At 39.8% G+C, this 25657-nt stretch overlaps 1 long non-coding RNA gene across 1 annotated transcript; it reads left to right on the forward strand.

Annotated features, from left to right (window-relative positions):
• Positions 1 to 796: 796 nt before the first annotated feature.
• LOC110520750 lies at positions 797 to 24993 on the forward strand. Its single transcript, XR_002473025.2, has 4 exons — positions 797 to 936; positions 20475 to 20658; positions 23850 to 24055; positions 24812 to 24993. It is a non-coding gene; the product is annotated as an uncharacterized LOC110520750 (long non-coding RNA).
• The last annotated feature ends 664 nt before the right edge of the window (positions 24994 to 25657 follow it).

The following is a 25657-nucleotide window of genomic DNA, read 5'->3' on the forward strand; positions in this document are numbered from 1 at the left end:
TTTTCTGAAGACAATTGTGGATTCAAAGAAGGCTTTTGATACCATAAAAATAAGCCTGCTAATAAGGCTGCCGTGCTCATACTTTATATAACATTTATGCTATTTCAACACACACACACACACACACACACACACACACACACACACACACACACAAGAGCTATGTGAATAACAAAGGGTCAGGTGCAAAATTTGATAGATTATAATGTGAATATGGCCTAAACAGCAGACAGAAATATAACAGAAATATATGTCTGAATTTAAATATGAATGTGTGGACAAATAACATGCTAGGTTGAGACATAAGAAGCTTTGGCTTGCCTATAAACTATCATGCATAACTTCATCTATCTAAATTAGACATTGCAGAATTAGTTTATGTTAGTATAACTCTTTTTGGAATGTAGTACCCTGGTTAGTGTCCAGTTATGTAGCAATCCACTGTACATCAAATGTTCAAAAAACAATAAACAATAAAATACATGCCGGTATGCTTACATTGTTGCTTGCAATGCTGGGTAGAACTACCCTCGATCCTTGAACGTTTTCTGAAACTTCAATTTGGGCCTTCAAAAGTAAATCCACCGAACATTAAAAAAAAAACATGGACATAATAACCCAGTATTCTAATTGAGTAGCCAATGCTGCTTCGGTTTTTCGATTATAAATCAATTTGCAGATCATTAAAGTAATTATTACAACACGGGAAAATGTCCAGAATCATCAGGAGCGAACAGTGGGATATCATGTTGGAAGACCTGACTGTACAGATATGTCCACTGAGCGGCGCTGTGGCCCGCTTTTTGAAGGTAGACATGCGCGAGATGGAAGGCGGAAGCAGTTATCCTTCCTTCGGGAAGTGCACGGAACCGTTATGCGTTAGACAGTTGACAATGATGGGGGAGTGAACTACAGCTATTTAAAAGGAAACTGCAGGTAGGTGAAACCCTCAGACTATGCTTATCGCGAGTATGCAAATTAAGCATACAAGTCTTCATAATCTAGAAATGCATGGTTAATCATTCTCAGCGCATGGCGTCAGGGTGAGTTGTTGGCTATACTCATCTTGGAAAGTCACACCTTCCCCCGAAATAGTCAAACACTCAGTCAACGCACAGATAAACAAAACACATTACAAAATATATTTTTCAAATAGTGTCTAATTCATTTGTCCTCCTTTGTCTGTTCTGGGGTGGCCTTGTTTGTAAAAGCATGTGCACATGGAAGCTCTTGCATTGCAGGAAATGCCACGTAATGTTGACGTGTGATCAGATTCACTCAATTAATTTACAGCTTTTATATTTTATACAGTGTATTCAGTATCATCAATGTAGTTTCCATACAAATGTATTGTAATATAGTCTGTATTGATAGACTCTCACTGGACAATGGGATATGGGTTCAACAAAGCAAATGAAAAATAACAATAATATTCCAGAATCTATTTTAGGCTACTTGGGTCTATCTTTATTTCTGTAATTCTTGCTTCCTCTCTCTCTCTCACACATAGCCTTCCGTCTCTTTAATAATGGTAAATTAGACCTACCTGTAAATCAGTTAACAAATTTGACTCATCAGACAACTTGTAAAACAACAACAGTCCTTTCTACAAAGTACATAGCTGGTGAAGGAGTAGCATTGGATCATACAATCTGCCCCAGCCAGGTTAAAAACAGGTCAAGATTTCATACTCTGTAGTAGGGCTGGAAATTGCCAGGGACCTCACGATATGATATCACAATATTTAGGTGCCGATAAGATATGTATAGCGTTCTGTGTGTGTATATATATATATATATATATATATAATTTTATTGAACCTTTATTTAACTAGGCAAGTCAGTTAAGAACAAATTCTTATTTACAATGACGGCCTACCCCGGCCAAACCCAGACAGTGCTGGGCCAATTGTGCGCTGCCCTATGGGACTCCCAATCACGGCCGGAATGTAATACATCCTGGATTCGAACCAGGGACCATAGTGATGCCTTTTGCACTGCGATGCAGGGCCTTAGACCACTGCGCCACTTGTTATGGTTTGATACTGTGAATCTATTGTGATTCGATGTTCCAAATATATTGCTCGCCATATGTCTGCTGCAGAGGGACAAGAGAGAGCCTTGAGAAAATGAGTTTTCATCAGTCATGGGAAAACAAATGGTCTCCCTAAATAAAAAGAAGATGGAGTACAAGCTATTAAGGAAAATACTGGAGCTTTGGTGCAGGTACAGCCAACTAGCGTAAAAATGATATTGCGTTATTGTGGATACGATATATCGTCTAAAATAATATCCCGATATGCAACTGTATGGACCCCCTCCCATTATTACTCTGAAGAAGGTTCCAGACCGAAACGCCTTTGAACTTGAGGCACGTCATCCAGTACACTAATAAGATAGGCCCTACCAAGATTTGAGAGCTGAAAGAAAGCAAAAAGCAGGTTTAAAGCCCAAGCCCGTCGGGATGTATCCTGGGGTGGGACCCCAACAGATGGGAAGTACTGTAAGAGACGAGTCCAAGGTCAATCTGAGATTCAGTGATAAAGCTGTGGGCACCGCTCGTAGCAGTGTTTTTAAAGTTGACTTAAGAAAACAGATTGTATGGTCAGACAAAACTCAAGACCATATTGCAGCATTTGTTCATGCTTCTTTTGTGTAGATTGCTACAGGCAGTATTGCTGCCAGACACCAAATGGTAAAAAAAAAATTGTGATCATTATGTTTGTCTGGGAACGGGCCGGACGGGGGTGCTGATATCTAATGGACAGTTTTTCCTTTGTCCCTTTTTTATTGCTAACCTTGATTTTCATGTTTCACAGCTGATGCATTCAACAGCGGGCGACGTGGAGGGAAGGTTAAAGCTGTCTGAACATGTGCTACCATACTACAGTTAATTAATTGGTCAAGTCAATAAATGAACTTTATCTTTACATCTATTAGTGCACTTAACTGTGGAGTAGCTAATGTGTGTGCTTATCTAGAGCATAAATAGAGTGCATATTTGGCCATTAGTTAACACTTCATAGAGTCTGTTTTGATAGGGTGTTGTTAAGACTTGTGGGACTCCTCTCGGTCCTGTTTCAGTCATTTATTCCTGGATGCTGTAAAAACACTTGCTGTGGTTTGGTAGATTAACAGAAAGCCCCCTAATGGAGTAATTACACAGAGCCAAACATCTATTTTTCACCTGTGCTCTGCCATTACTCTCCGTCCCCCATCCACTCCATTGGAAGTCACTTACTCTCCTTACAATGAGTTATCATTGACTGCCATTTAGGCGTTCTGGAGCAATTTGTCTTACTGAGGCCGTGGGCTGGCCTCATTGCAGTGAACAATCATTCTCTTTCCAATATATAAAACATTCATGGGGAAAAAAGGAGAGAAAACACTGCACAAACAGATAGTGGAGAGTGGCTAATAGATACTCTGAAAGAGACATACAAGAAAATAATGGAGTAGATTAAAGAGGAAGGTACATGCCTGGACGTTGCAGTACAAATATGGAGACTCTGCCATAGGGCTGGGGTTCCAGAAGTCAGATTATATCTGTCAAATGTGGGTGCTACGATTATTAGTGCTTGAATTTACTGTAAATAAAAATTTGAGACTAGATACTTTTCAAATCATTAACTGTTATTTGTAAAACACTTATCAGAATGATTGAACTCTAAACACTAATTTAATCTCATGTAAATATCGTTTGACTGGAATTTGACATAAGTAACATAAGTAACCTTTTTGATGAGACCATAGTGAGGTGTGATAAGATATGGACAAATTACATTAGGTATCATTAATCCTGACTTCTTTTAAAATGGGCACTTGAGAGATATAGTCTCTTCTTTTCTCCTTGGCACTTAATTGATCAAATAAAGATATTGATTGGCTCAAGGATCCTCTCCTCTGGAGAAGACCCTGTGGAACCATGGCCCTGAGAGCACTGGAGATGTGTTCCTTTCTCACTTTGAATCAACCAGATAAGACATGTGTCAACCGTGCTGTACAGTACTAGTCACAATAGTACTAGGGGTGTTATACATAGCCTACCCACTATCTCTCACCTACCGGAGGTATGAATGGATTTTGCCTTACTTTTAAAACACAGCCCATTAAAGTGACATGCTGTTGATAGTTTATTTTTAATTGTCTATCACTCTAGTTTAGTAATGGAGCATTATTGCTAAAATCATAGACAGAAATTGTACTTTTTGTGGATTGCAAAATATATTGTATAAGTTATTAAATATATATTTTTTTAGTAAGTGTATTGTGACTTGTCTTTATTCAACATTCATTATTTGATATTAATGCATTATTTATTCAGAGCTCAACAAGACATTATCTTTCAGGGTTTTTATACAATAGGATAGGTTATGTGACAGTGTGTAGAATGTGGTTCTGATTGTATTTGGAGACCAGAACATTCAAAGACACATAAAAGGCATGCCAGTGTAAAGTGCATTTGGGTGGAGTTCAGGGTTGGTTTGCAGCATACTGTAATGGACTGTCTTTGTTGTGGAGGGGAGTCTCAAATCAACCCAGACCATCAATTGTACCTTGGACATGAAAGTTAAGAATTATTTTCTGCTTAAGAAATCAATAAACCCAAGACTTCCCATCATGTTACTTAGCTTCTTGACACATTTGAACTAACTATAACTAACAATCAGCCTCAACATACAACACTATGTTCTGTGAACATTTCCCAAAACATTATAGCCACAATTGCATAGGCCTGTCTGACTTGTGCATCCCATTCAAACTGTCTGCATTCCCCTGAATGGTTAATAGTGTGCTTAACTCAGTGTTTGTTAGATTACTCAACTTACTGCATAGCACAATGACAAATAACCATTATTTTTCTTGCACTGATAATCAGGACAATTTAAACATGTCTTACCAGCACAAGTGAAACCATTAATCCTGTGTGATTCTGCTGATAAGTGGTGACTGGGAAGTAATGGCCATGTCGCCCAGAAAAAGAAAAATATATGAACAATTAAAACAAGATGGCCATTATCTGGCAATTCCCTACTCCCTTTTTCATTAACGGTGTTGTAAGTGAGAAGTTCCTTTGTTACTGAACTGAATATTGAGTCATGGCTTTTTGGTGGATTTTAACATGGTGCAGATTAGTCATGTAATAAAGGAGCCTAGTGATTATTTACTTGATGAATACAAAAGCTATTCTGAATAAAAGTCTGTTCTCATGACATTTGCTGATGTTTTAAGGTTCTGGGTACAATATGTTGACTTTTCCAGGCACCTCTGACTTTTGCTGAGTTATTTGAAAGCTACTTTAACAAGCTACAGTGTATGATGGTTCTTATTCTGTAGTATGTGTGCGTTCTTTCAAGCAGTAGGATTATATTGTGTCTGGAGATAAGTCCATTCACGTTTCATGTTTTGCTTTGCCCTAGAAAAGCAATGTGACATGTTTGGGCTGGAGGGTTATAATCTGGTCCCCTGACCGTAGTGAACACACCCTCATTTCTGTGGCTTGACGAAGAGATTGGTGTGTATTATGGTAGAGATTGGTGTGTATTATGGTAGAGATTGGTGTTTATTATGGTAGAGATTGGTGTGTATTATGGTAGAGATTGGTGTGTATTATGGTAGAGATTGGTGTTTATTATGGTAGAGATTGGTGTGTATTATGGTAGAGATTGGTGTGTATTATGGTAGAGATTGGTGTGTATTATGGTAGAGATTGGTGTGTATTATGGTAGAGATTGGTGTGTATTATGGTAGAGATTGGTGTTTATTATGGTAGAGATTGGTGTGTATTATGGTAGAGATTGGTGTGTATTATGGTAGAGATTGGTGTGTATTATGGTAGAGATTGAATTATGGAAGTTTTGACAGTTTTACCCACATTTTTTGTGGGCAAAATGTGTCACAAGCTTTTTAGTTGATGTTTCTAAATGCAAAGCACATTATATGAATTTCCTCCTACATATAGCAATAGGAAAGGGGCATCACAATTATAAATTAAATTTATGCAGTCTTTCAAAACATCTGATATTATTTCACTCTGCTAAATGGAATTTAACACTAACCCAGTGTAGTCAAAATATCAAAAGCAATTGCAATTTGTTTTTAATAAATGTCATTTTCTTATTTGCTTATTTTCAGTTCATATTTTGGCACATGCTAATATGTGATAGAAAGAGCAGGAATGAATTTTCTTACCCTTAATGTATAGCATCTGAAAGGACACTTGTCATGTCTTCGAAATGAGAGAACAGTGAGAGGTTTCATTTCGAGATGGTCAAAACAAAAACTTTCACATGGGCCTCATCTCATTAGAATATTATTTCCAAAGAACCTCAAACAATCCAATTGAGATGAATTCCACATGTAGTTCATATTAACCGTTCCATATTAAACCTGGAACTTTGCATTCTACATGCCAAACAGACAGTATGTTGGCAGAACCACCGTGCCTGGCATGTGATATTCTGCATTATTTTGGCCGTAACTCTGTTTAGATCAAAGGGATTCGGGGGGGACTGAGTTTCAAATCCCCCAAAGCCTGTTTTGGCTACTCTTTATTTAGCTCATTGGCATTCTGACCCCATGCTTCTTAGACTTTGAACCCTCAAAGTTTGGAAAATCTGAAGCGCTTCTTTAAACACATCATCAGTGGGCCAGATTAAAGAATATCACTAAGCATCTTAAGGTTTTAGTGCAGTGTGGCGGCATGGTTTGGGCCTCTGGGGCCATTTACCACCATATACTGTATTAACAATGGCTGAGAAAACAGACCGAGGGGGGTGGAGAACTTCTCTCATGCTAAATTGAGTTTGGGTCACATTAAGTAGAGTTAGATGTTTCAATGTTTTAACTAAACACATCTTGATTTTAAGTTCATTTATAGGTCTTAAATTCATTGTAAACATGTACTGGCTTACTCTAACACACATTTGTATTAGAAAAAGAGGCATACATTCAATCAAATGGTAATGAAATTGCTTTTAATTGGCCACGGCCCTCTATTAGGTATTAGTCAATGCATTCACACATCTTAACACTTTGCCATATGTGTGGTCCGTCTGCTTTAGCCACATGGGTATTGTACCTTTTCAATCCAGAATGAAGTAAATGTTTTACCTAAACAGATATGCATGAACTTGTAGAAGTGTATGTTAAACAAAAGTAGTTTCTAATAAGTGTGAATCCCTACTTTGTTATTTTGGTCGTGCAAAAATGCACAGGATTGAATGCTGTCTGTTTGTTCCCCATCAGACTCTAACACCCCTTCAATCTCATCAGTCCTCATGATTAAGATTTGGCACCTTAGACCACATTGTCTTCATTTGGAAATATTTCAGCTGCATTTCTGGCACTCTGAAGGGAGATGAAGATAAAGGAGAAGAAGGGAAAAACACACCCTGTTGTGTGAATCCTAGAGAAGGCCTTGAAACCTGCCATTCATCCCTTTCACTTCATCAGCTGAGTCTAATTGCCAGAGAGGACAGGAGACCCCAGGCCCGATTGTTCCTTATCCTCTTTGGAGCCTTCGCAGGCATGAAAAGTGAAAGGGCCGCTTTTGATCTTTTTTCAGTTTTTTTCTTCTCTGTTCTGTCATCTCCTGCTATCCTTTCCCTCAGAGTGACACACTCTTTTCACACTGTGCCCCCTTCTCCATCCACACAAAATAATTATCAAGCTCTGCTTCATCAAATAATGGTAGAGATAGGAGGTCACGACGGGGAGGGCCAGAGGTCTGGAGGGGTGGCCTTAGGACTAGGTGGAGCTCCCAGCTCATCTTAGAGGCATGCTCCTTAGCTTGGGGTACCTTTATGTATCTTGACCCCGCTTTTCCTTTGCCAGTCCTAATGAGACCCACTCACGCGGCCGCTGCAATACTGGTCCTGTGCTGGCCGGGTTGGAAGGCCAAAGTACAATGAGACACAGGGCTATGCTGATACAAGGGTGCATCTGTGCTGTCTTATTAAGCCTTGGAAAGGAGCTCATGTTTCTCAATGTCCCATAGGAGCTGTGACCAGATCTATTGACACCTATTTGTCCTTTGCGGTCAACACCTTTCAGAGGAGCAGCCTACACTCACAAATTCTTATTAGGAGTAATTCTGGGCAGCTTATTTGGAGAGGCAAGTGCTTAACTTGGTTTAGGTGGCCATGTGAGAAATGGAAAAATTCTGATGACAAAGAATGTCTAAGGCCATTCCAGTCAGAAGAAAACTGCCCTTCAATATGGAATACACTCCAAGGATACCCTCTCTGTGGGTACTTACAAGCACCAACCACTTTTTGAGCCTCATTACTCCCTTGTTGAGATATAGAGAGCCTGGGTATTGTTAATCATTATACAATGGGTGGTTCTTATCCTGAATGCTGATTGGTTAAAACTGCATTCTAGCCAGTGTCTATTCCACAAGTTCCCACCGGCTAAATCTATGACGTTAAAATATCTATTTACTCTGTTCCATCTGACTGCACAATCCGGTGCCTCATCAGTCCAGCCAGACAACTAATAAACCTGATCTCCACTATACAAAGCATGTATGCATTATTTCACATTTATTTTAGACTAACATTTCGTTATCAACAGCGGAGATTTGTATAGACTTTGCCGTCTGTCTCCCCGACATTTGCAACATTGTTTCAATATTCAAATTCTATCTCCTGCTGTCCCATAGTAATAAAGGTGTCTGGACGAGACAGACAGAGACAAAAATCATGAATCAGTTGGCATCATTTTTATGGATATATACAAAAATATATATATATTCTATTAAAACAAAACACAGTTAATTTGCCATCTTTCCAGCTTTAGTTTGAAGTGATTATGTACTGTAGCTGTGTTGTTGGCTAGCTCCTCTGAACAACAGTGTCCTGACGAGTGAGCACATTTTCTATGCCAGGCGAAATGGCGCCTCATTAGCTCATTGTTATGGATGTCACTAGAAAAAAGCTTAAACAAATGCAGCTACTTTGCTGTTATTCTGGCTGCACTTTTTGATGTGACTGTAAGTTAGCCGTGGTTGGCTAGCTAGCAAGCAAGGGATAAGAACGTCGCCAGCCAGTATGGCAATGGAACATCTAGAACGAACGACTGGATACATAGATACAGTACAAAAAGACTGAACGATTGGTTCGCGTCCCTAGAAACTCTAGATTTGTGTTGGGACTATATCTTGTGGAAGGTTGAAATAGTATGAATAAATTTATCAAAATAATGATTTTAATGAAAATATGTCAATCATTATTTGAATAAGTTGGTAACCTGTTGTATCAAAGTGATAATACCCTCGAAGTCGTTGTTTGGAGGATATATTGGCACAGTTTCGTCTCGGGCCTAACAACACCTGTGCCAATATATCCTCCAAACACTGGCTTCTCGGGCATTAGCACTTACATATTTTGAACTTGAAGTTCTACAAACAGGCTAACTTGTGTTGAATAGTTGTAGAGAGAATGCAGAAGTCAGCTAATTGTGATGTAGTCTATTAATATGTTATATACCCTGAAACTAGCTTATATATTTTACATAGCAGATTGCGTTGCAGTTTATTATATGGAACCGACACTATTTAGTATAAAAAAGCGCAGACGGTCTATAATTTCTATAGTTTATTATAATGATCACAGTCTATACATTTATATCTTTGCGATTCATGTAAGTCATACTCTATGATAAATACAGTGACTTGGCCATGTCCTCTACCTTACTAACAAAATGGACAATGGGGGAATAGTTTAAATAGACTGAACCAAAAATGACAAACAAATACACAAGTAGGCAAACAAAAACCTTTAAGCAATCATGTAAAGCACTTCTAACACCTGAACAGTGAGAGAAAACAAAGCAGGGCTCCTGTCAGAGCATCGATCTACTCCTGAAGGCACACAGAAACACAGAGCTCTGATTGCTCCCTGCCTCTCCCGCTCCCTGACTGCTTCTCTCCCGTGCCTGCCTCCAACTCTTCTCTGGCTCCTCTCTGAGAATGTGCTTATTGATCTGGCCCACTTCTATAGAGTTAACTCACTGATATATCCTGACCAAGGGCTTTCTTGGGACTGAAATCGTTTGGAATGCTGGTAAGAAACTGCATTTAAAAAGACAATATTCAAAAGAATACAGCCTGTAACACAAACTTCCCCCTTGTGCCTAGTGAGAGACACTTTGACAGTTATGGAGAAAAATATCAGTCAGAATATGTAACGAAGTGTAATACAGTATACAGTAGGTCTGGAAGATGAGTTATGCCATCAGTGGCAGCTAATGGGGATCCTACTCAAATTCAAATATGGCTACTGGCTACTAGTAGCTAGTGGTGTTGCAGACAGTATTGTTATTTCAATATCAATATTGCCAACATTTACTAAAGGTCTCCTTCTAGTTTTCCTTTTCAAATGTTGTGCTCTTCAACATTTGTCAGCACATTTATGGTAGAATCATTGAGTCTGAAATCACTGTGTGGGGTTCTGGTGTTTACTTGTCTGTATGGCGTATGTGTAATCAGGTTCATAGTGAGTGGTTGGTTATATGTCGATTTGTGTGTATTTTAGCAAGTGTGTTCTGTTGTCATGTTTGTAGCGTTCCATGTGGGAGGGTCTGTTGAGAAGTAAGCCATCTGTAGTGTTTTGCCGGTCGACATGTTGTAAAGCGAGATTTGAGAGTGTGGGGAGACTTGACTTGTCAAATCTTGGCACATAATGAGACAGAAGGGAGTGAAGGCAGGAAAGTGTCCAGAGATAAACAATTAGATGAGTCCCAGTGGTAAAGGGCATGGGCAATGGGAGGATGCTCCCAAAAACAAAATCAATATGGCTTCCAGTAAGGACACACTGGGGTAAAGTGATGAAGGGGTTAACACTTATTTCTCAGATCAAGACACACAGAAGAACAAAGTCGCAGCTTGCTCAAAATCAATAGGGCTACTGGTGTGAGCATGGATTGAAGAAAGCTGTCTGTCATCCTATACACATTTTAATACTGTATTTAATACACAACAGTCACAGTATTACATTGTAGATCTAATAAGAGACAAAGACATAACACGCATACCAACAGAAAGCCGTGGTATATATCAGCAGGGATAATGAACTGAATTAGGCCAGCCAGTCTCACAGCAACAGCCAATTTTGAAATGAATTGAAAGGATCTTTAAGTAGGCGGCATTTGGGAATGGTGGATTCACACACCCTGATACAAACATAATAGAGCCTGGTCCACAGACAGCGTGGGCTGTCCCAAAGCGTCCTATCCCCTCTCAGGCCCTGCCCAGACTCGCAGGTCTTATCTCACATCTCACCACTGTTCCCAGCAGGCCTCACAGGGGTAGTGCTGCCAGGGCAGGAGGGTCGGACTGGAGGTGGGGCATCCCGCTATGTGCTTGTACTGGCATTAAAGGAGACAACAAAAAAGAGATGGTGAGGGGCTGAAAAAACAAGTTGTTCTGCGACTGCTGCTGTTAGGCTGGTCTGGTCTCCTCAGAGACTTGGAGGCGCTGACCAGAAAGGTGTGAGTGAGCTCTGGCCGGCCCGTCGCCTCGTCTCCACGGAGACAGGGACATGGCACCCCTATGGGCTTGTCTCCGTTGTGGCCTGGAGCAGGCGTGAGCGTTTGGGAAGCAGCCTGACCATTCCCTTGGCACCAGGGGGACCAGGAGCCACTGCTCAAATGACCTTCAACAACCTGCCAGCCTGTCATCTTTGCCTGGGGAATTAGGATATTTATTTATTTTTTTAACAACTGGGGATGTCTATAGAGACACTATTGACTGTGCCAGTGTATATTTATTTTGGAGAACAAAGGGGATCTATATTGTGGTATAGAAGGCACTATGTACAAAGGGATATAAGATCGGAGGGTGCCTTCAGAAAATATTCACACCCCTTAATATTTTCCACATTTTGTTGCATTTTGGCCTGAATTTAAAATGGATTCAATTGAGATTTTGTGTCACTTGCCTACACACAGTACCCTATAATGTCAAAGTGGAAAATGTTTTTAGAAATGTTTACAAATTAATTCAAAATGAAACGCTGAAATGTCTTGAGTCAATAAGTATTCAACCCCTTTGTTATGGCAAGGCTAAATGAGTTCAGGAGTAAAAATTTGCTTAACAAGTCACATAAATTGCATGGATTTTTGAGTGACTACTTCATCTCTGTACCTTACACATACAATTATCTGTAAGGTCCCTCTGTCGAGCAGTGCATTTCAAACACAGATTCAACCACAAAGACCAGGGAGGTTTTACAATTCATATCAAAGAAGGGCACCTATTGGTAGATGGGTAAAAAAAAACAGACATGAATATCCCTTTGAGCATGGTAAAGTTATTAATTGCACTTTGGATGATGTGTCAATACACCCAGTGACTACAAAGATACATGCATCCTTCCTAACTCAGTTGTCGGAGAGGAAGGAAACCACTCAGGGATTTCACCATGAGGCCAATGGTGACTTTAAAACATTTACTTAATGGCTGTGATAAGAGAACTGAGGATGGATCACCAACATTGTAGTTACTCTACAATACTAACCTAAATGACCAAGTGAAAAGATGGAACCCTGTAAAGAATAGATTAGTTATGTTTTTAGCAACAAAACCGACATGTGCGCAACTATGGGGCAAAACAGACTGGGATGGCTTAGGTTGTTGACCACATGTAAGCTGTATTTCATCTCCAATGTTTATTGAAAACATAAATACATTTCCACAATTAGCACTTGTTTCTCAAAGACATCATTACAGTTGTTGGTGAACTAGCTAGCATTTTTTTTGCCAGTTGACATGAAATCAGTCAAAACACCTCAAAACAAGACATGGTATCAAGAACAAGATGAAATTAGTCACTTTTGATTCCTCACATGGCCGTTCTCTTGTCATTCTTGGTAGCAATCTGGCCATACAGAATCACGATACGTTGATTTCTCACCATCGTTTTGGTTAAGTTGTCAGCTAACATATCTATAAGAAATATTCCAAAACATGCATCCTGTTTGCAATAAGGCACTAAAGTAAAACTGCAAAAAATGTGGCAAAGAAATGTACTTTATGTCCTGAATAGAAAGTGTTGCATTTGGGGTAAATCCGACACATCACCGAGTACCATTCTTGATATTTTCAAGCATGATGGTGGCTGCATCATGTTATGTGTATGCTTGTTATCGGCAAGGGAGGTTTTTTTTAGGATAAGAACAAACTAAATAGAGCTAAGCACAGGCAAAATCCTAGAGGAAAACCTGGTTGTCTACTTTCCAACAGACACTGGGAGACACATCTACTTTTCAGCAGGACAATAACCTAAAACACAAGGCCAAATATACACTGGAGTTGTTTACTAAGATGTCATTGAATGTTCGTGAGTGGGCTAGTTACAGTTTTGATTTAAATTGGCTTGTTGATCATTGCAAGACTTGCAATGATCCACAACCAACTTGACAGAGATTGAAGGATTTGAAAGATAATAATGTGAGTGTTGTACAGTCAAGGTGTGCAAAGCTCTTAGTGACCTACCCAAAAATACTCACAGCTGTAATCGCTGCCAAAGGTGATTCTAACATGCGATGACTCAGGGGTGGGAATACTTATGTAAATTAGATATCTGTATTCCATTTTCAATAAAATTGCAAACATTTCTAAAAACATGCTTTTACTTTGTCATTTTGGGGTATTGTGTGTAGATGGGTGAGAATAAAATATATTTCATCTGTTTTGAATGTAGGCTGCAACACAACAAAATGTGGAATAAGTCAAAAGATATGGATACTTTGTGTAGGCAAAAAATGATAGTCCCACTAAGCGCAACGCAGAAGGGATGGCATATTGCAGCATAATGCTGTGGTAGCCATTCTGATTAAGTGTACCTTAAATTCTAAAATAAATCACTGACAGTGTCACCTGCAAAGCACCATCACACCACCTCCATGCTTCACGGTGTGAACCACAAATGCGGAGATCATCTGTTCACCTACTCTGCGTCTCACAAAGACGAGGCGGTTGGAACTAGAAATCTCAAATTTGGACTCATCAAACCAAAGGATAGATTGCTTGTGTTTCTTGGCCCAAGCAAGTCTCTTATTGGTGTCCTTTAGTAGTGGTTTCTTTGCAGCAATTTGACCATGAAGGCCTGATTTCCCACAGTCTCCTCTGAACAGTTGATGTTGAAATGTCTGTTACTTGAACTCTGTGAAGCATTTTTTTGGGCTGCAATTTCTGAGGCTGGTAACTCTAATGAACTTATACTCTGCAGCAGAGGTAACTCTGGGTCTTCCTTCCCTGTGGCGTTCCTCATGAGAGCCAGTTTCATCATAGCGCTTGATGGTTTTTGCAGCATCAACATTGTCATAAGTACTTTGTCCAAACGTTTGACTGGTACTATATGCTAATTTGCTGGACTAAGGCGATCTACTTTCGGATTTTGGATTTGATTGCTCTATCAAAAATGAAACAGCTGGCAGAAGAGAAAAAGAAAAAACAAAATTAACATAATTAGACAGCAATAATAGCTATCATCCCAATTCCTGTATTCTACTCTGCCTTTACTTCTAAGAGCAGAACAATGGAGTGAAATTACTGTTTGGACAGGCCCCCAGGCAGCATTCTAGTTCGTAACATTAGATTTAAAAGAGAGAAATCAAAAAAATGTAATCAGTAGCACCTGCCATGATTACAGGCTATGTCAAATGAAAACATTTAACAATAAACATTACTTCAGACCCAACCACTGAAGCAGTCTAGATTGTACAATGTGCTGCAAGTAAGCATAGTAAGTACAGCCTTGTGTTCACCATCCCCTACTAACCTATCCTCAGGGTGAGTGCTTGTGGTTATCACAGATGCACTGAGAGTAGGCATAGTAAGTACAGCCTTGTGTTCACCATCCCCTACTAACCTATCCTCAGGGTGAGTGCTTGTGGTTATCACAGATGCACTGAGAGTAGACATATTCTCAGAGCAGTTACCCAAAACAGCAATCATCGGTTATGGGTCCAGTCTGTAAACCAGGATGTACGTACTGAGTCATACAGTACATGTCTCACCATCTGCATTATCTGCCCTTAATATTGCAAATACTGTGGCGTGGTGCTTCTAAAGATAACTTTTTATTTTTTGTGCTAGGGAGACTTTTTCTTGTGCCTCTACTGTCTTGATTCCCTCAGTTGCGTGGGGATAGTAAAAAATATAATGTAAATTGTCTTCCTCGTATGGGATTGGCTATTGGATGACAACATGACTATCACACAGGACAATGTTGATGCTGTAATAGTCATTGTAGATATTGCATAAAAGGAAAATGATTGTAATATTGGCAGTTCATGGATTATTGTAAATAGTACACTGAAAACAAACAGCAAGTAAATTGCATATCAACTAATTCTGATCTCTTTTAGATTTGAGGTAATCAACATGATTATATCAGGTAAGTCATGGATCCATTCAGTTTGTCGTTTTGGAAAATGCAAATGGGATATGTCTGTGATAATAACAAAACAGAATCTTTCGTCTCAGTTTGATATTGCACAGTGCCATCAAACCCATTCCCAGGAGACACTTTGGTGACACAATCTGACAAAACAACACAAGCAATTGTGTTGAAAAATCTGTGCCTTTTTTCTTTGAGCCAAAAAGAAAGAGGGTTTTGAATAGTGTGGCGGTGGTTCTTTATGCAGAGCTGAGACGTGACGCCTTCCAGACGGTGAGAGATGGCAAGCCCTAATAATACAGAGCTGTACAATGGTTCTGACAGGCGAGCAATAAAGCAATCAGGGTCCCAGGCATTCCAAATCTCTTTAACGCCCACCCTCTAACAGTCTGAGAGAAGGGCTGCTGACCTGTCGGCTGTCAATCATGGAGGATACCTGCTAGAGCCTGATCAGGGAGAGCTGAGGGCACAAGTCCATCAGATCTGTTTTCACACTACACACACTAACATTGGAAGCATAACCAAGAAGAAAAAAAGCCATACCGCCTCTCTTAATTAAGAGTGTAGAGAAAAGAGACTTGTTTGGTTTAAATGGGTAGGAGAGGGTCTTCGATGTAGGAGGGATAGAGTGTGGAATCCCAGTGAGACAGAGAATAACCTTTTCCCTTGATTTAGGAATTTAGGCATCGATCTGTCACACTGTTTTGTACAAGCAAGAGCTCTCACTGGTGCATTTCAGCTGGGGAAAAAAGAAAAGCATTAAAGCTAGTTCATTAGCTGTCTGTAGCTCATTCCAGCAAATGATAATACTGTGGTCAGTTAATGGTTTTCTAGTGTTTCCTACAGAGCCTCCCTGTCTGCTGAAAACCTTACACTTGTTTTTTTTTCATGTGGGGAGTCCGGTCTTCTCCTGCCTGGTTCAGACAGATGGCTTCAGCCAGTGGTCATGTCTGTGAGAAGTCTGGCTACATGGGCTCACTCTAGAGTCCTCTCACTGCAACACCACAGCAAGCCTTAAAGATGTTGATCCCACATCCTGCTGTACTGTAGACTGGAAATTATTTATCGTTTTTTGGTAACTTATATTACTGTCTTTTTTATACTTAAAATATACTCAAGTATAGATGCTGATGGGGTTACTTTTAAAGATATACATTTGTTATACATACAGACAGTGAGAATGGTGCTAAAATAATATCCACAATAACTCAATGTACTGAAATCAAGTATTGAAAGTTTTGAAATCAAGCAATACTCAAAATCCTAGTTGTCCTTAAAGGAAAATTCCACTCAAAAAGTCCATTGTCGATGTAGTACAAAAATGTTTTGCATGTCAGCATTCAAGTTTTCAAGATATATAACTTTCAAAATACAGAAATACAGTCGCTCTGATGCATTTTGCATCATGTGTGGGGTGGCAGGTAGCCTAGTGGTTAGAGCGTTGGACTTGTAACCGAAAGGTTGGAAGATCAAATCCCTGAGCTGACAAGGTAAAAATCTGACGTTTTGCCCCTGAACAAGGCAGTTCCTAGGCCATCATTGAAAATAAGAATTTGTTCTTAACTGACTTGCCTAGTTAAATAAAGGTAAAAAATAAATAAATGTGATGCTGTGTTTTGCATCATATGATGCAAATTTGTATTTTGAACGTTATATACAGTATCTTGAAAACTTGACTACTGACATGCAAACCATTTTGGGTCTATATCAACAACGATTAGTAGTTTTTTGGTGGCGTTTTCCTTTAAGGTGCTAGAATGAGAGATTAACAAGATTTGGCAGCAAGTGATGAGTTCTGCAGAAGTGTTCTTTATACGATCCCTATGAGACCTCCAGATTTCACGCCAGTGTTTTACTGACCAGAGCTCAACTGGAGCCTTGCTAGGGGCTCTGGATTGGCTGGTTCCTCCCTGGACTCTGGTGGCATCCCTTACACTGACTACATGTGATCCTGCAGCTGGAACTGGATGGAAGGTCCACATGTACCTCACCCTGAGGAGCTGAGGGTCACTGAGAGTCAAGGTTACATGAGAGGCAGAGTGCAGTGGACCATTCACCATGCCACGTCTTGCTCAGGTCTGCTTAGCGACTGGCTTTCTAGTTGTTGGACAGGAGGCTACGACATCACTGTCTGTAACTGAGGCCATCCAATGTATTTTTGATGTGAAGGTTTTCTTTCTATTTGACTAAACCCAGATGTCTAGATTTTTAAATATCTGGCTAACCAAAACTCTATACAGTTGCGTTTTTCCCTTTTTGTTGTACTAATAATATATATATATATATATATATATATATATATATATATATATATATATTTTTTTTTTTAAATTATTATGAATGTCATTTTGTCATAATTATTGAGGACCGAATAACTATCTTATGGATATTGTTGCACTCGCTTTGTCTAGGGGTCCTAGGCCTAGTTACATTAATGAATGTGTGCATTTCTGTGAGAAATCAGCATTTGAGGACCGTGTTGGATGCACATGTGCCCAGGAGACAGCTGCAGCTTACCAAATTAAGGGCCAAGTTAAGCGGATCGTTATGTTAAGATGGGAACGAAAACATAAAGTACATTCGGAAAGTATTCAGACCCCTTCCCTTTTTCAACATTTTGTTAAGTTACAACCTTAATTCTAAAATTGATTCAATAGATATATTTTTTCATCAATCTACACACAATACCCAATAATGATAAAGCAAAAACATTATTATTATTTTTTTTTTGTGCTAATTTATACAAATAAAAAAACAGAAATACCTTATTTACATAATTATTCAGGAACCTTTACTATGAGACTCGAAATTAAGCTCCGATGCATCCTGTTTCCATTGATCATCCTTGAAATGTTTCTACAACTTGATTGGAGTCCACCTGTGGTAAATTCTATTGATTGGACATGATTTGGAAAGGCACACACCTGTCTATTTAAGGTCCCAGGGTTGACTGTGCATGTCAGAGCAAAAACCCCAATCCATGATGTCGGTGGAATTGTCCGTAGAGCTCTGAGACGGGATTTTGTTGGGGCACAGATCTGGGGAAAGGTACCAAAACATTTCTGCAGCGTTGAAGGTCCCCAAGAACAGTGGCCTCCATCATTCTTAAATGGAAGAAGTTTGGAACCACCAAGACTCTTCCTAGAGCTGGCCGCACGGCCAAACTGAGAAATCGGAGGAGAAGGGCCTTGGTCAGGGAGGTGACCAATATCTGCAGCACTCCACCAACCAGGCTTTTATGGTAGAGTGGCCAGACGGAAGCCACTCCTCAGTAAAAGGGACATGACAGCCCGCTTGGAGTTTGCCAAAAGGCACCTAAAGATTCTCTGGTCTGATGAAACCAAGATTGAACTCTTTGGCCTTAGTCAGGACTGTGGGAAAGATGAATGGAGCAAAGTACAGAGAGATCCTTGATGAAAACCTGCTCCAGAGTGCTCATAACCTCAGGCTGGGACGAAGGTTCACCTTTCAAGAGGACCACGACGCTAATCCCACAGCCAAAATAACGCAGGAGTGGCTTTGGTATAAGTCTCTGAATGTCCTTGAGTGGCCCAGCCAGAGCCTGGACTTGAACCCGATCTAACATCTCTGGAGAGACCTGAAAACAGCTGTGCCGTGACGCTCCCCATCCAACCTGACAGAGCTTGAGAGGATCTGCAGAGATGAATGGGAGAAACTCCCCAAATACAGGTGTACCTAGCGTCATACCCAAGAAGACTGTAATCACTGCCAAAGGTGCTTCAACAAAGCACTGAGTAAATGGTCTGAATACTTATGTAAATGTTATATTTCTGTTTTTATTTTTTAATAAATTTGCATACATTTCTAAAAAACTGTTTTTGCTTTGTCGTTATAGGTAATTGTGTCCAGATTGATGAGGACCATTTTTTTATTTAATACATTTTAGAATAAGGCTGTAACGTAACACAATTTGGAAACTGAATACTTTCCGAACGCATTGTACATAGGGAAGCAGTCTCTAAGGTGCAGGGTAGAGTAACAGCTCGTAGCTAGCTAGTAACAGGGAGTAAGGTTTAGGGCAGGGTACTGGGAGGATGCCTGCCAGTGGTTACTGTTTAAACGTCTATATGTATGCAGGGCAAAGGTCTGACCTTGGTTTTTAGTGGACTGCTCTATAGAATCCAACTTCAGTTGACAAAAACATCACCTTACATAGAGATGTGGAAGGTTAAGTCTGTTTTTACATTCAGGCAAAGTTTGGCAGACAGTACCATGAACAAAAAATGTAGCCCAACAACTTCTTCCCTTAATTAGCAGCTGGTACATGCACAAGAGGTTGCCTTGGCTGAAAAAAAGGGATTGCTGAGGCGTTGTCGGACCTCTAAACCTTTGTTACCAATGACATGTCATCCCTCACTCTGTCATGTTTAACTAAAACCAATACCCATTCAAAGCAGAATCCATCAGTTGTAGGTAGTTCAGAAGAATGACAGATTGCCTTTCCTCTGCACTCAAAGCATCTGGATCCTTTCTCTACTGCTCCCCCTCTATTATGGTAAACAGCCTGAACAACAGCTGGGCGATGGGAATTTACAAGTTAATCAATTGTTAGTTAGGAGCCACACTGATGCCCTATACCCAACCATCTGCAAGTTAATATTAATTTACTCTGCTGATTTTCCCATAGGCAACAGTCCATTTATTGATTTATTCTTGGGGGATTCACCCACACTTAAAATTATTAAGTAATTTCAGCAGGATAAATATTTTAACCAAATTATAAGGTTGCCTTCAGTGTAATTGAATCTGTGTGGGATAGAAGTTTACAGTCCAAGCAAGTTAAAACACTTGGATGCTATTGAATTCTGTTGGTGTTAAGTTGTTTCTCTTCATGTTGCCAAAATAAATGACAGAGCAGAACCAATTGCCAGTGCATTATGTTGGTCTGCTATTGGTTCCAGTGGGACAACCTAGACAGAGACAGCAGTCTGATAACAAGTCAGATTGAGTTTCACTTATTTGTGGTGTATCCAGGTGAGCTCTGTTTACCCTGGAAACTGCTTCCTGTTAAAGTGTGTCTGTCTTGTGTCTTTGTGTCTCCTGTCAGGTGTTGGTGCCTGTGGCTGCTGTGACTATGGAATGCAGGGTCCTGGTCCTTTGTTCCAGATGAGACACGCAGAGGCCCATCCAAGCAGGCCAGTCATGATCACTCTTCAGCACACATTCTACATTCCAATAGGTTATCTCATGTGCAAGGTAAATGCTGGGTCCAATTCACACACAAACCGTGGGTAAGTTAAACATATTATTCCCTGCAAAATATTATGTTTACTTTCTTTAGTGTATGTTCACACAGTTTATGAAACCTTAATGTGGATTTTTGTAGTTCAATCATTTTTTTATTCTTTTTTTTATTTTTATAAACTTCCCCAGAAAATCCCTAACCTCTCATTTTGTCTGATGCTTAGTGTTGTATCTGTCAAAATATTTTTCAATCTGCCATGTTAAAATGTTACCATAGAGTAAGAATAAAAATACTTGTGAACATTTTTTTGATATTGTCATAGAAAGCATATTGTATATTTGGGGTTTGGCACAATTCTTTCAAAAATACATTTCGGCCATGGGATTTTGGCTGCCTTGAGACAGAGTTACAATAGAGGTCACCCTTTACAACTGTGCTGCGAGAGCTGGCATTCACCTTTACCCAACTTCCTATCTCTGTGAAGAAACCATGCTTTGCTTTATTTATAATATAGCCAACCTCGCTGTGTAGCCCCTGGCCCACTCCCTCTCAAACATCACACAGTGAGGTCACTTCCCTCCTCTGCACCTCCACTGCCGCTCTAGCATTCCAACATGGCTTTAGGACAGCAACTCAGCAAACCACCATACTCTTCAAATCACAAAAAAGCCCAGATCAGAGCAGTGCTGGACGGGAGCCAGGACCCAGGCCCTGACAGCCCAGGCAGCTGGGGGTGTGCTCTAATAAGGGAGAGACAATGAGAACTTGCTCACCTCCTACGCTTTGCATTTGGATGTCGAATCAGAGTTTGAATCAGGTTTCATAGGTTTTTCAAAAGGTCTTGTAAATGTTGCTATGGAAGCTGTGTGTAAGACACATAATGATGTGCACACTAGTATGGCATTTACATAAAGCATGTTGTTTGAAACATTACAGATAGTTAATATTAGCCCAATTGATTTTCATAATTTACAAATTAAACTGATTCTCAGGAGAGCACTGCTAAAAATACCTAAAATGTACTACAGTTTATCTGAAATGCACATGTACAAAGATACAGATAGTTGTAGACGTAACAGACCTTCTTTTCAAATTACGTCTCAAACCTTGTCAGAGTTAATACAGTTTGTGTGTTTCCCATTAACTTTTGAGTACAGTTCAGGTCGATTTTAAAGGGCTTAAAGCCTGCTGGCTCAGCCCTCAGAAATATCTGGTATTGGCAGGCTTACAAGCTCATTGGAGAGGACCAGTAACAAGCTATGGCAAAGATAGCTTCAACTGCTATGTTTTCTTTAGTTGAGTATCAAGCTAGCCAATTAGACATGCCAGAGATGGAAAATTAGGTTATTGAATACAATATTGATTGTTTCTGAATACAATTTATCAATGTGTGATGTTGTGATTGTTTTATAAATCCATGGTTATGGCTGGCTTGTTTCTGATGACCACCTTAACAACTGACGTAGCCAATCATGGTAATAGGCTACTAGATAGCTAGCTGGGACATCTGACAATACTTGAATGATTCAATTTGGTTCGATAGTCAAATGGAGATGGCATTTGTCTTTGAGTTGATTACGCAGTAAATCTATTCTTCCAGAGAGCAGTTGACACAGCTACTGTCATCTTTGAATTTTAAACTGGACTTGATAGAGTATATGCTTTTGCTCATGACTTTATTCAAGTGGGTTGACTATTAGTTATTGCATACTCATTATTTCTAGAACATATTCTGCTACATTGGATTGTGTCTACAGTAGTTGGCTCTTGACAATCAAAACTGTTTTAATTTAAGTTTCCCATGTAAAGCATCATATTGACTGCAGTAACATTCAGGTCCAAGTTAAACTAGACTGATTTAAGGTGTGCTGGTTTAATGAGTAATAATTTACAGATCATAGAGGGGTAGATGGCGTTTCTGCTTAAATGACCTCTTGTAGCCTCATAAGCCACCAGTGATAAATCTCAGCCAGACTTCCCCCGTATCACTAAAACCCAAACCTCATTCAACTTCACATTCATCAGTGTTTGGCTGAAAGTGATGACAGAGCACTTTCAATTATGCTGGTAACTGACTCTGGGAGCAGTTCACATCTGGGCCCAGACAGGGAGAGTGGAGGAAAGCAGATGGGAAAGGGCAGAATAGCTGGTAGGGTATCCATTTGACTCACCCCTGAATAATAAAAAGTACGGGGTCACTCAGGGACATAAGGGTGGTTCTAGGCCCTGGGAACAATGTACCTATTTTGTGTTCTGTCACCTCTGTAGTCGACTTTATGGTTGGGACATCCTCCATCAGCTGGGCACTAGGAACACTTTGGTGAATAAAGGCTGCAGTATCAAAGTGTCCTCAGTCAAGACCCTTGTCTAGTAGCAGAGGGCCTATCAGCTCTCAATAGGTATGGTGGGGCTGGGAGTAGGAGTGTCATTCTTAACCCGTAGCACCAGAGGCAGGAACAGATTTTTCATAATCCATCTGCTGTTAATGTTCATACCTCAATTTGAGTGTTCTCGTTTTCTGTTTTTTTTTTCTCTCCAAATTGTGTAATTACATTATGTGGAGTTGAGAGCTGAGTGTGTGTGCTCTCCAAAAGTTAACATAGTGATGTTTAATTGGAGTGATTTTATTCATAATTACATTATCCTCTCTGCCACTTTTGGCATCCACTTTTTTCATGATCTTCAAAATCAATCAATATTCACACTATTGGTATTCAGAAATGCAATATGTATAACTGTAATTGAGAGAGAATAACTGCAAGGTAAAACAAAAACAATAGTCCAGATTGAACACCTCAGTAGTAGAAACATATTGGTAGGAACAATAAATAAAACAGTATTTTTTCCACTTCTTTCAAAATGCTTTTATTACATAAACAACACACAGTAATATCCTCCAGAGAGACTGATCTTTTAAAGAAGGTCTGACTCCATACCCCTCATGAAAGAGCCACACTAACATCAGGAGTCCAGGGCCTTTGCTCACTCACTTCAGGCAATTATGACACAGAGGAGATCTTTGGCTGTTCAGAGTGCCCCAAAAGAGAAAAAAAAGAAAATTATTTCCTTTTCTTCTAGGACCAGTTGTAAAAATAAGCTTGCTTTCCTCAATTGCAGTAACCTCTTAACCTCTGCAACAGCAGCAAGGATGTATCTGAACAAGCCATGGGGTAAAACAAATCACTTGTGATTTACAGAATGATAAAGATTTTAATAGCAGCTATGTTTCTTTCTAAGATTGGACTTCATTTCCAAGAGTCAAAGTTTCCTGGGCGCCCCAGGCTTTTAAAAAACAGTAATTGGCCAGCAGAGAGAGTCTGCATCTCCCTGAGTGATTGAGGGCATTTGTTGCTGTGAACTTGAAGGCTTCCCTCAAAAGATCATGGTTCCAGGTTACGAGAGCCTGTAACATATCGAGCAGGATCCAATTCACATCCCCACAAGTAAGACTTCTTTTTCATATATAGTTTTGTTTAGGGAGATAACCTCTTGGTACAACTTGAGAGTTTGATTGGTAATTAGTTTTGTTGCCAAATAACACAGCATGAACTAAAAGGGTTTGGGTTGTTTAACCAAGCAGGAACTTACATTACTGCAGAATAATTGTCACGAAAAAGAGCAAGACATGGTCAGCTACCCTGGTACACAACTTTCAGAGAGTATTCCCAGTGAAATTACCTTTTTCTTTGACAAAGAGTTCTGTGTAATTCTAACTCCTCCTTTTCCCACCTGGCCTCCTCCTGGAAACTGCACATGATTAATTCTTTCTCTTTTTTTGGCATTCTTTTCCCTTACCGCCACAAGAAAATAACAAAGGTTTAGGAGATTCTGCCGTGAAATAACATTTCAAAGTTACCCTTCTGGTGTATAGTATGGCTCATTTAAGTTTAAAAAAAAAACTACTGGCAGAAGAATGTCAATTTATAGCATTGAATCAAAACGTCAAAGTCAAAATGTCATTCAAATAAATGGCTTTTTATTTTTTATTTTATTCATTTTTTTACTTCAAAGTCAGTCTTTGCCAGGGGTTTTCAGAGCATATGACCTCCTCAGTGCTTTTTCTGGGCATTAACATTACCCAGAGTGCAGCACAAAAGAAACCAGTAGAGCATTGCAGGACCTCTGTAAACCTCACTGACCAGTGGCTGTAAATCTTTCACTGTTCTGTGTTTTAACCAAATCCAATACCTTTTCAACAGCACATCCGTCACTGCCGCAACAGAGAGAACGAGAACAGAGTGGTTCCAATTGTGCCGTATAACAGCTTAATCAACGCCCATCAACTACTGCTAGAGTTTCCCGAAAGCCTTGAGACTTACTGCTTGAAGGACTCTCAATGAAAACCACCCCTGTAACAGCTGTCATATTTAAAATAAAATAAATGTGGTTTATGCCGTGTGGGCTGCTATCTATCCTAACATGTTCTTAAGTGGGCAATCAATGGGGCTGTCATCCAGTTCTCTTTCTCATAATTAGTAATCCATCAGCTATGGAGACTTTCAGTATAAGCAGGCAAGGATACATTACATGAAAACTGACTGCCAGTCTTTCAGCGAAGATCCTTTATCTGATACGATGGTATTGTCTAAGTCTCTTTTAACTTGACTTTGGAAATTGCTGAACACTTAATGAAAATTTTAACAACCTGGATAGTGACATCTTGGAAAGTATTGTAATGGCCTTGGTCTGGCCTGTAAACCAATGCAACATCTCCTTTAGACTGAACAGTATTCAGGGGGAGAGTCTAATTCTCTGTTCTGTCCTAAGGCTTTTGGTGGACACTTCGTCACCATTGTGGTGAAGGCTAAGACACATAAGGCGTAGTCAGGGACAGGGTGCATTAGCATTTAAACAGTTTGGCGGCTACAATTCTCTTTACCATCAAATTCAATATCAGTTGCATGCATCAGCGTGGATCTTGACAGGGAGACTCCGGTAGTTGTTGTTTTTAGTGAGAGGAATAATGAAGTTTGCCTCTGTACTGGTGGTCTCCTTGTTAGTGTTGGGAGTGTTAGAGCTGACAGTGCAGGTAGCTCAAATGCCAC

This window comes from Oncorhynchus mykiss, chromosome 1, assembly GCF_013265735.2.
Source record: "Oncorhynchus mykiss isolate Arlee chromosome 1, USDA_OmykA_1.1, whole genome shotgun sequence".
NCBI lineage: Eukaryota > Metazoa > Chordata > Actinopteri > Salmoniformes > Salmonidae > Oncorhynchus > Oncorhynchus mykiss.